The sequence below is a fragment of the Battus philenor genome, unplaced genomic scaffold, assembly GCF_028537555.1.
Source record: "Battus philenor isolate CCGP_79_NKW_IND1 unplaced genomic scaffold, ilBatPhil1.0.hap1 SCAF_16, whole genome shotgun sequence".
In the NCBI taxonomy this organism is placed as follows: domain Eukaryota; kingdom Metazoa; phylum Arthropoda; class Insecta; order Lepidoptera; family Papilionidae; genus Battus; species Battus philenor.
This window is the reverse complement of record NW_027181678.1, coordinates 4,923,975-4,936,939: the sequence shown is the minus strand read 5'-3', so window position 1 is coordinate 4,936,939 and position 12,965 is coordinate 4,923,975. Positions and strand designations below refer to the sequence as shown.

General features: G+C 30.4%; 1 protein-coding gene across 2 annotated transcripts in view; it reads right to left on the bottom strand.

Annotated features, from left to right (window-relative positions):
• Positions 1–12,965, bottom strand: part of RhoGEF64C (Rho guanine nucleotide exchange factor at 64C) — a 153,670-nt gene that overhangs the window by 99,800 nt on the left and 40,905 nt on the right. For both annotated transcript variants that reach the window (XM_068762184.1, XM_068762186.1), the window contains exon 2: positions 5,904–5,937. The gene's annotated coding sequence lies outside the window, so the exon portion shown is untranslated. The remainder of the gene's footprint in view (positions 1–5,903; positions 5,938–12,965) is intronic.

Genomic DNA, 12,965 nt, shown 5'->3' with positions numbered 1-12,965 from the left:
TTATTGGAATTCGATAAACCAATAACTTCTAACAGCACAAAGTCTACAAAGGCAGATGTTAATTAGTAATTAATTTTAATATGTAGTAATTCGAAATTTGTAAACGCTTTTCTTATTATATTATCATTACGTTAATTATAATTTCGGAAAAAATTGGTTTTTGGATTAAATGTGTAGCATATTAATTGACAGCAATGAAAGTCGGTCGCGGATTCGATTCGGGAGATAAAATCTCATATAATTCACTTTGTGCATTCATTATGGAGGATTGCCACTGACTCACAAACATGTTTTGGGCGGGTAACAGCGTCCCCTGCGTACCATCATATGACACTGCAACCTCCAATCTGCCTGCCAAGCGTGGCAATTACGGTATATCCTTCGATAGATATCTTCAGGGGAGGGCTACGCCAATGGGCGTCTATGGGCTGAAACTACGTCGACGATGAACTATATTAGCTGCAATTATTACTTTAAAGCTTTTCCGCCTATAACCAATCAACCTGTATATGTAGGCGTAATCGTGTTATTCAATTTCATATTTGTTTAAAAGTGATTACTATAGGGTTAACACAGAAATTACTATTGCCACTTAGGCAGTAATGACTAGGCAATGAAAAAAAAAAGAAAAATCAGAATTTGTGAAAAATCATCAAGCTATTACTTATAACATTCCAGATATGCATTCAATATATGTAATATATAAATACGTATCTCATTCCTTACTCAATGTGTCGACATTAGATATATCGATAACACAATCAATTAGCTACGATCCCGGCAATACATCAAGTTGTGACATGTATCCCCTTGATTGATTGATTGATTCGATAATTGAGCTTCCACCAATGAGAGCCGTTTCGATTAACAAATGTGTCGCTTCCTAAATTAAGAGTCGTCATTACATATACTACAGGTTTCTTTTAATAAGCAACGTAATCAACATATCAAATATTATTGATATCATTGTAAGCTTTAAAAATAATTTCAATGATTTAATTCTCAGTAAAACGTTTAATATTTCACTAAGAATATAAATATATTCAATTCATCCGCAGATACGTATAAACATAGTTATTTCTTTGAATTAAATCTGTTATAAACAATATGCTATCTTGCAAATCTTTATGCTCTGGATTTCTTTACGAAATCTAATTAAGAACGACGAGATGGCGGAATGGCAAGTAGGAGTGGTAGTACATAGGACACAGAGCATAGCGCACAGAGTAGTGAACTAGTGACCTAAGACTCTGAAGCGAAGCCTAAGACATCTACCGGGAAGATATACAGGCGACCTTGTTTAGATTGTCGAACGACACCGCTGTTAGACGTCTTCCAAACTGTCCTACTGTATTATATATGAAAAAATAATTATTAAACAACATAAATTGTTAAACAACGAGAAATCTGGCGAAAGATGTTAGGCGACGTATGAATGAATTGTAAATAAAAGCCGCAAAAGTGATAAAAATTATAAAGTATGCAAGAATCGAATCGAGCGAAAGAGATTAAGATGGATAAGATAAGGAGAATGTAAAATACCACGAATAACAAATAACTGTAAAAAGTTATTAAGAAATAAAACGAAAGTAAAGAAAACTATTGAAAATCTATGAGAAAAATCTATACCACCCAGTTGACAATTTCCTACGCTTGAAGTGATGATAATATAAATAAAATGTAATCGATGGAGCGTACTAGTACACTCCTTGTACACAATATTTCAAAGTTCACAGTGGATATTCCCTTTATAAGAATTTTCAACAAGAATTAAGATAGGAAGAAATGAATATGAAAAAAGGTAACCGGGGGCGGTTTTCTTTAGTCGGACGAGTTATAATATAGCAATTGTTTAGAACACAAAAAAATTCTTAAAAATTTAAATATTAAAAGATGCACATTAAGCTACTAGCTATTAAGAACATTATTAGACTATTATTTATAAAATTCAATAAGGATATAATAGGTAAATTGATGGAAAAGGCATGTTAGTCAGTAAATGAATATTTAAACGACAAGAATCCTTGGCAATGACGTCACTTGATATTTTTTTGTTTTCGTTTGGTTATATGTGTTATAAAGTATTTTTTACGTACATGTAAATCGATATTGTTCAACTTTTTTAAAATATTATTTTTCAACATTCTGCCAGGCTCCCTTTCCACAACTACAACACCTTTCCAAGCACAATAGAGTATAAAATAAAACAGTTCCAAAATTAAATAGATTAATTTTACCTTTATCTTAAAAACTATAGATATAAATGAAAGACATTTTCGTAAGCACAACCCTAATTGAGGACAAATTAAGCCAAGTGTATAACAAAAGGCAAAATTAGCCGCGGCGCTTTAGCTAATGTTGACATATTGAAGTCACAAATTATTTAATGTTAAACACTTTTGTTACAAATTGTGGGAATCCCGAAACCTTAAACAGTTTTAATTAACGAAGACATTTACTATATCCGCCATAACATATTTTAATTGATGAAGTTCCGTTTAAATCTATAGATAAAAGTATATTACAGCCTTCCAGAGTTTTAATTGCACGAAATATAGAACTTGATTTATTGACTCATTAGCTGGGTTTTGTTATAAATTATAATCGCATTAAAAGACACCAACTATTTCTGGCCGGATCACCGACTAACTACACACTTTTTATTAATATTAAAAGTAGTTAACGATTCAAAACTGCTTGTTAATGCCAACTTGAATAAAGATTTTTATGTAGAATTGTATATATTTAGATGAGAAGTGGGTTATAATAGAGAGGTTACAATTCAATTTTTTTATTTTACCGGCATTTTATTTTATTATAGCGGCAAGGCTTCATATTGATAAGTCTAAGAAAGACACTGAATCAAAGACCACGACAAAAGATTGACAATGTATATATTTAAATTCACGGTATAAGTTATCTTTATTTTTAATAAGAAGTATAAATGTAATAAATACAAATTATTAATAATTGATCAGTGAAATATGTAACATGATTTTTTTATTGGATTTCGACAGGCCAATAACTGATAGAGAAATGCATGCGGGGACAGAAAGTAAACGATAAATAATTTGAAGACGTCGTACCCGAATCTCGAAAAAAATTTTCTTACAATATTATTATTACGGATTTTTTTTTCTTAAAAGGTTTTACATCTATAACCAATCATTCTGTATAATCATATTTATAATAGTTTAAATCTCATACATGTATTGACAAAATTGTCCAACATGGAGCGACAAGATTGTGGTGGACAGATGTCACATGTTTGCGCCAAAAGATTGTGAAATATTCACAATTGACCTTTATACGTAATGGACTGGCTACGAAGATTTGTGCCAATGTCGTCAAGTGGCAAAAATACTTTGAAATATTTCCATATCATTTTATTACATAATAAGTATTATTTTTATTACATTTTAAATACAGTAAATCTACCTTTATTTTTTTTTATAATGAATTGAAACTTGATAAAAAATCGATCTTATGTCTTACGGAAATTTATATAATTTTACATGTAGTAATCAAATGTTTAAATCGATTAAACTCAGCGATAAATAACCAATCGATTATGCTGCTAATCGGTTATCAAATACCATAATTTGACGGGTGTCAAAACGCGTAATATCTTAGAAGCTTACGCCGACGATATCTCTTACCCGGTTCAATAGAATACGAAATACTAGTTCGATATAATCGATATTAAATAACAGTAATTTAAACAGAAAGTTTCATTCCACTGAACCGTCATTAATGTTTTATTGTTAGCAAAACAGGTTTCATATTGTGATAGAATATTTTCTATGTTATTATTGTTATTTATGTTTCGGGTACATATTGAAAACACATACTCTACCCAGGTGTACGTACGGTCATCGACAGACCGAGACCTCTAATATTATATAACTTGTTATCACGTGTTATACCATGCTACGGCGAAAGCGGTTACAACTTGGTCTTGGAAGATTTCGATTTTTAAAGTGACAGACGGGTTTTGAAAATTTACCGCGTCGTTTACCTCAATATAAATCAACAAAATTTCAAAATACAATATAAACGCAGTTATCTAAAATAATCCTAATATAACTATATATAAACATTACTTCAAATGATAAAATTTCATTTACCATGCATTTGTTTTTTTGTAACTTAATTATTTAATCGACGAGAAACGATAAATCAATAGTAAATAATACGTTATTTTTTGCTTTTTTTCTAAGTTAACTTTACTACTAAGAAAGGCTTTGCTTTTTTTTAGAAAAGCTTCAGTCAGTCTACAATGACAGCTTGAGATATATACTTCTGCATATAACGTTGTGTATATAGATACATAAAAATATATATTGTATTTTAAGTAATTTAAACATTATATATTATGAAGCACGTACTTATTTTTATGCTATCTTCATTATAAGCGCATTGTATTATAATAAATCTGTACTATGCATATACATCTATTTCCCACATATTCAATCAAGTCTATCCAATAGTTGTCTAGAAAGAATCGCCGATTGCGATTAAACTGCTCTTTAAAATTAATGTTTTGCCTAATTCACATGATTTACTACCCGTAAAGTGCACTTACTATAAATTTTATGAAACAAATTTTAACACAGATTATTTTAAGAGCTCTTGATTAGTTAACACAAATAATAAATACACTAAGAGAAGCTTCCAACATCGCCAGCTTCTATCAATCCACTGGCTAAAGATAATATTGTCTCTGCAAGAGTATGAATTATGTATAGGACAATTAATTATGTAAATCGACTTCCAACTCCAGTGATTTCTTTGACAGTGACACAGTTGCAGACCGACTCGTTGAGTCTAATTAAAAACTCTTACCTGTGATAGATTCGATCAATGTCTATATTATAAGCTCTCACAGAGTTAAAACTAAATTTTTAATTGTAATGAATCGGTAAAGCATTTCATATAATTATCTATATCATTCATATAATCATCATATAATATATCATTCATATAATTATCTAATTAGGACCATTTGCAATGATGATCTTCGGAACCACGATTTTGGAACGCCAGCATATCCAGCCAGCAATTTGGTAGAAACTAGAAGCAAGTTGAGTTCCTCTTCATCTTACCATCGCAATTTTTTTAATATTTGTTAAAAACTAACTAAAGTAATTGGTAAGAAAATCTATCGCATGACTATTTGTGTTCACTAAAGATAGTCATCTTCTCTGTTTTATACTGTATCTTAAATAGAAATGCGTGAATGTATATTTAAAGGGCTGTATTTTTAACATAAAATAACTTATTATTACGAAGTACTAACAAAAAATAGCCTTCATAAAAATATATATCTCTATTCATTCTAAAAAAATGTCTACATTTTTTTATTTAGGTTCGCCTACCATCACATATTTTCATTGGTATTATATAATATTACATAATTTTAAACATGTTTTGCTGAAATAGACGTGAAACCCTGGCATTAATTAAACTAACCATAAACTCAAACTCTACGTTAAGGTAACAGAAACAAAAAAAATGTTTGATCTTTATACAAATTATTTTTTATTTAAATAACGTAGTAACGTTGCAATTTAAATAAAGAGTTGTTAGCTGATAATGGTTGTAATTAATAAATATTACCTTGAATATTAAATAAATTATAAATATAATAACGCATCACGGGTATTGTTTAAAAATTTCCACAGTTTGACGATCTAGCAATGATGACCTTTAGAAGTTATTATTAATATTGATTAATGTTGAGGCCATGAAGTGGTTAGAACCACTTCTGTGCACAGGCTTTATTGACCTTAACATTTCGTTGACACCAAGCGGTATTGTACATACGTGATGTCATTACTTTATTGATTAATTTATATATTCTTCTTAATTTATATACTTTATAGTAACTGAACAATGCATACCTGATCCGAGCAAAACTGCAAAGTTTGGTTTTATCTGAAAAGTAAAAATTTGGTTTAGTATATATATCAATGAGACATCTTTCACAAATCAAAGCTAATTCTAGTCACAAAGTATTTAAAAATGCCTAATAAATGTTAATGGCAATTGATTTTCAATTATCATATTGTTATCGCTATGATTATTAGCATGTTACATTATTTCATTGTGTAATTATTTGCATGCGTAATTATTTCATTGTTGTATTATTATATTCATTTGATTTCGTTCGTTTTAATAATATCCATCCACCATTCCTTATACAAAGGTCACTATTGCCTAAAGGGCGGTCAGTTTATGTAGCAAGGCTGTGAGATTCCTCCAGAAGCCTCGAATCGGGAAACTACATATTGTTTTCGTAAATAAATACGAAGAAAAAAAATCAAACAATTTTTTTGGTCACTAACTAAGACAATACGTTTGTATTGATTCAGTTGGCACCGCAAGATAAATAGTATTGAAATAAAACTAGCTTTATGTCTGATCTACGCAGTACTGATAACAATATGTTAGAGAGTTCGAAGGCACCTCGGAATAACGATGACATTAAGACCGTCCAACACCTATATACTACCCGTGACTATGAGTGATGCAAATAATGTACATTGCCTGTGCGAACGCTCCATGAAGTGATGAGACTTAAAAGCTACCTAAAAGGTACCTCAGCTTGTTCAGTAACTCAGAACACGTTTACTATTCCGACTCAAGGACCAAGAAGGCCGAACATCGGCTTGATCAGCTGCTATTGCCTTGCTGACATCACTATAACACTGGAAATCTTTAGCGCTGGGAGAAGTGGCGAATGTGCTTTTGGTTGCAATATTACGCTTCAACATTTTAGAACATTGCCACATTTGACAACACTTTAACTTAAAGTTGGTCATAAATATCTAACGACTATGCTATCTGATAATATATTAGAGATTATATTTATTTATTTATAATAATGTATATTATTTGCTGTATTTTGTAATACAAATTAAATTAGTTTGAGGTAGACAAAATTAAAAGTGTAGAAAATATATAGAGAATACTATAATAAAATATATTATTAGCCTAAATATACATATGTTATGTAATTGAATATCGTACTAATCGTATTCGATTACGACATGTTTTTCCTTCGTCATCGAACGCAGTAGATGATTTTTTTTAGGTTTATCATCGTGATATAATAGCCGCAAACAAATAATAACGCCTACAGCGAAATCCATCATAACTATTCACGGATCAATTGAATAACGTAATACAACATATAACTCCAATGAAAGTGAAAATAACGAAAGTAAGAGGCAATCCAACGAGTTCATCGGCGGCCATTTTGTCAAAATAACGGATGCGGTCGTGTTGATAGCACCTGCCGCTTGTGTGGGTGCGGCAGCAGTTATATTGTCTATGGTAACGTGAGATTTAAATCGTCAACTGTTATGAGCGCCAAGATAAGTATCTTTATGTACGTAGTGTTTAAATTCTGACAAAAAAACATGCAAAATTTTTATCAACGAAGATTACACTTTTTGGTGCAAAATGAAATTTTTATTTAGAGTCCGTAAATCAGTTTTAAAACTTTACAAGTCTTCATGAGCATAATTCAAATCTTAACCAACAATTCAGCCTGGTAAATTATGTGAAATATTTTGAGGAAGCAAATGATAATATAATCAGGAAGCTCGAGAACTACTGAACCATTTCGTTTTTTTTTCTTTTTTTTTCTCAAAACTAAGGCACGAGAAATTTTCTTATGGAGAGAACAAATGATAATAAAAACAATGCTTTTCTTCTTTTATTCATCCATATAAGGTCATTTACTTTTAGGGCCTGAGGATATACTATAACAAAATTTGTCATAGTTAGTAACATAAATAAATAAATAAATTAACGTTCTAAATTTGAATTAAAACGGTATAATAGTCCGTTGCGCACAAGGATCGGATGACTCGTGAGAGGAGCAGAGAAAGTGCAGCTATAGAATTACACCGCCTGAGATCTCGGCTCATTAGCGCGCCACTCCGGTCCCTTATTCGTTGCGCTTTGGTGAAACTTAATGTCATCAACCGAGCTGGAACTCTGCGGTTACAGTTACAGCCGGTATCGCACAATACTCGACCGAGAGTGCCACATACTTTATACGTTGGCTTTTTTATAACTTCATGGGCGTTGGCCACGTGGTCTCGAAACATAATATTACTGATTTTAATACAACTACATGGTTAAATTATATAATATTCTCGCAGGAGAGTAATTAATTACAAGTGTAAAAATCGAGTAATTATGATTAATCTCAGTGCTCATTGTTAACTAAACCATAAATGATCTAACGATTCACTTACTCGGGTAGTTAATTATGGGCAAAAAAACTTTAAAGTATTGAATGTTAGTAATTTGCTGTAAAGTAATGTATGATATATTCTATCTAAAAATAAACAGTATCGAAAACAATAAATAACGTAACGATAATATAGCAAGAAATTATCACAGTCAATTTCAGATCAGCCGCTCAAGAGATTTAAAATCAATATTAAAAAGATATTTTGGAAAAAGCGTATTATTCTATCCAAAAATACTCTACTGCTGGTAATTCGTGGAATTAAAAGTTTTTTAGGCTCACTTAACTAATTATTATCAAGCACTCTATATTACTGTTTTTTTTAAAGCGTAACTATTAAGTTTCTCGCCTATTCTCTGTAGAACTGGCTTACAAGCCAGTGGAAGCTTCCTGTAGGAATAAAAATATCTGACGTTTTATGTTGATCGACGATTCGAAAGTGCTTGTAATAGCCTATTGGAATAATGAATAATAAAAAATAAAAAGACGTGTTCTATGTTCGAATTACTACATGTTTATATTTTTAGCCTGTCGCTTTCAATAGAAAAACTAATCAATGTTACATATTTTAAAGCAATTACTCTAAATAAGGAGTTTGAAACAAGATGTAGAAACTTCAAAGCATTTTCCAACAAATAATCGTAATATTCACCCCTATAAATTTTTTACACTTGTATGCCGTGTAAATATAAACATAAGCAGTAATCATACGTGCCCAAAAATAATCTCCAGTTTACTCATTCATACAACTAATAATTAAAAACACATGTCTTCCCTGTCACATAATAGAATAATAAATAACTTTCTACAATATATTTTATTAAGTTATTTACATACACATATATTACTTCGTTATGCGACCTGCTTAAACGAATGTACAGCCGAATATAAACATATTTATACATTCCATTTTTACGACGCAGAAAGATAGTATAACAAGAGAGATTATTATTACTACCCAGAATTCAAATTATATGTTTTCTTCACTTGTAATCGTGTTTAACATCTCCGTATAAAGATGTTTACGACGTGAGCATTGTGTACTCTATCCAGTTTTTATCTCAAAAACTAGTTTGAACTAGTGTAATAAAAATCACCTAAAATTTTTATTATGAAAAAGTATAATAGGACGACCCTATAACACTTGATCTTTATAGGGAAGACCCTATAAAGATCAAGTGACATATAACGTCAGTTATTAAGTTTTGATATTCATTTCAGTGTAAAATCTACATTTATTGATACATAGTACGCATTTGCAAATTCAGGGAATTGTAGGTGTAGGAACTTTAAACTGGTCGATGTACAACTCATTTGCTGACAATAATATATGCTATATTATATTCAAAAATCAATGATTTCGGACGTAATAAATAACGTAATATATTAAGAAAACGCATTAACAAAGTTCAGATTTCTACATTTTAAAATTAATTATTATTTGCTATCTGTCCCTGCAGACTTTGTATTGCCAGAAGTTATTGACCTATCGCATTGCGAGAGTAATTGGAAATAGGTTTAAAAAGTTAAAAACTATTTGAAAAATGTGCTATACATTTAGTCCTTTAAAGCTTTTACATTTATTAACGAATCACCCTGTATAACATAATAATAAAACTATAATTAGGCTGTTATAAAATTAATTTTGTTACGAATAGAAAACATTAAAGTACTTGCTTGTAAATATCGATTATAACATAATAAATATGATGACGCAACATATTATTCTTGTTACATAAACACAAAACACTAAACAATAATTTCACATTATAATTACGCTGTTAAACACGTGTGTATAAACAGTGCTCATTCATAGCAATCGTCCATAAATATCGTAGAGTTGCGTAATCAGTTGTTTCATAATTAAGTGCAATGACATATAACATATAAGAATATACTGTCTCTATATTTACAAAGAGAAAGATTGAAGAATGATTTAATATTAATGCTTAATAAAAATTTGCCTATATGTTTTAAAACATAATTCAAGAAAATTCATTGTGGTTTTGTGATCTTAAGATAAAGACAGGTTGAAACTGGAGAAAAATTACCCGGAACCCAATGTTGCCTATTGGACAAAACGTTGGACATGGACCTTTACGAAATGGCACTACGAAATTAGAGATATTATTATAATGTTGCCTATAAAAATTAAAACCGCGTTAGTTCATTTTTGTATTTCTAAGCAAGGAGTTTCATCATTAATAATACTAAAATGTATATTTAAGGTTTTAAAGCGTACAATGTAAAAAATATTAATATAACTTTGCAGATCACAAAATCGAATCCGGGTAGGAAAGATCTATAGACGAACAAAAGTAACCAATATTTCATAGCGTATTGACAAGTTAAAGTTGCAGTAAGCAAATTGCATAGTAGGTACCCGCTGAGACCTTAAGGCTCTGATGTGGGGACCACGGACTTGGAAGGACAACGTAGGACTCCCGTCCAGAATATGGACAAACAGCCTCATTGAAGATGTTGGATGGAGGCGGCTTTCAACCGGCCTATTGTAAATATATAAGGTAGGCCGCGATGGACATGATAAACCCGAAATGACGATGACAAAAGCTTTACGATAAATATGTATACAATTCCTGATTCCCTTTCATTCAATCCGTAGTTTATGTTGTAAATAATGTAAAGAAGGCATATTTACGTTTGCGTTTAGACAAATTATTTGATCTTGTAATAATTTGTCAAATTTAGATCATCATTTATCACCAATGTTGTGATTTCGAAATCAGGAAATCTGATGTCATATCCCCATGAATGACGTCATTGTTCGCTTGAATTTCGTACTGCAGTGACGAAGGCTAGCGATGAATTCATGGGGGCAATGGCGTTTGAACTCTGCGGCGACGCCTTTTGAATTACAAATAGGCTTATAATTATCTTTGCCCAGTAATTTATCTTACATAAACGTAGTACTGTACTTATTTAGTAACTTGTGAATAATTTTATATCTTTTTAAGGAGAGACAACTGCGAGATTATTAATTATAAGGTAAAGATAAAATATATTTAGACTTCGTTAAATGTAAACAGTCATCTTTATTCTAATTGGTTTTGCACTAATTGCAAAAAGGTAAAAATAAATATTTTTTATTAAAATGTAATTTAATAAACCCCGTATCTCTTGATATAAGGAAGTTAAAAGATTTTTGTTGTTGGCTTACTTCAAAATGAATACAGGCAAGATGTTATAGGAGTGCTCTAACAATGGAATCCTTATTCAGCGACGTACTGCAGTACAGCTTAAGCCTTACTACAGCGCCGATTTTCACTAAAACCTATTATATACAGGGTGATTGGATACAGTGGTGAATGCGTAGCTCATTTGTCAGCAAAAAACATAAAGATTTTACACCTTATTTCTCACTTGTATCAAGTGATCACACATTAATTTATTATTTCTATTGAAATGCGCCTGACATTACAATATCTACAGGGTCACATATTAAATATTAATTAATTTTAATATGTAATAATCTGAAATTTTCAAAAGCTTTTTGTTACTTTATTATCATAACATTATTTATTATATCTAAAACCATTTTTTTTCAATAAGACGTACCATACATTAATTTCAACAAACGAGCAGATACATTGACACGTTTAAACCTACACTTATAACCAATCAGAATTTGAAAAAAATTGTTTTAACCATTAGCATGCGAATTATGTATCAATAAATGTATGACGAAATATAACTTAATTATAATGTAAATACATTCATAGTTTTAAAACTTTTACACCTATAACCAATCAACTTGCATAGAACCTTTAATACAATAAAATGATATGCTGTGTCATGGAGATAAAAACTAAATATTTAATGCTGCATGCAAATTATATTTTAGTAAAACTAATTAACGAATTCTGCACCATCTAAATGCTTTGACTTTAAAAGGAAAGTCAACTAGAATCAACGCCGGCTATTTACGCAGTCAACAAACTTCATTTTATTTAAATTCAACTAACGTATTCATCGATAACGTTCCGCTACTAATGTTCCAATTTTAAATTCTATTGCCCCAGCGCTCTCGAAGAATCAAATCGAGTGGAAACTATTTTCGACTTACTTGTTCAATTTCTTTTATGTGCAGTTTACTGTTTTAATACCTTCACTTAGAATTAATTACAAATTTATTTATGCTAAAATTAATAACAGTTACAACTATCAAATATCGCTATTCAAGATACTGTATTATCATCATCATCATTTCAACCGTGGAGCCGTGGTTTCCAAAACCACTGATTGGACGTCTTTGTTACTATGAAATAAATTATAATATCATTGTAATAAAAAACTTAACTGGTTCACAACAATCACAGATCATTTTTTGGATCTAAGAACTCATCACTTGAGAATTAAGTGACAAGATATAGATTAAGTTTATTTACGTTACTTGTCCAGAGTATAATAATTGGCTCGATGCTATTAATTATTAGATAAACAAAACAAATTCACACATTTCGATCAAATACTTATACTTCTCTTGATATAATAAAATTTAACAACAGATTTGGAAGGTCTAAGATATGTTATGAAACATTATTATACACTCAGATTTCGTGAAGGATTTGTTATGTCTTTGAGGACGAAATATAGGTATTACGACTTTATTTTTATTTCTTGCATCAAACAATCTTTCATTTACAACTTTAAAATGTTTGCGAATTAATAAAAATCGATT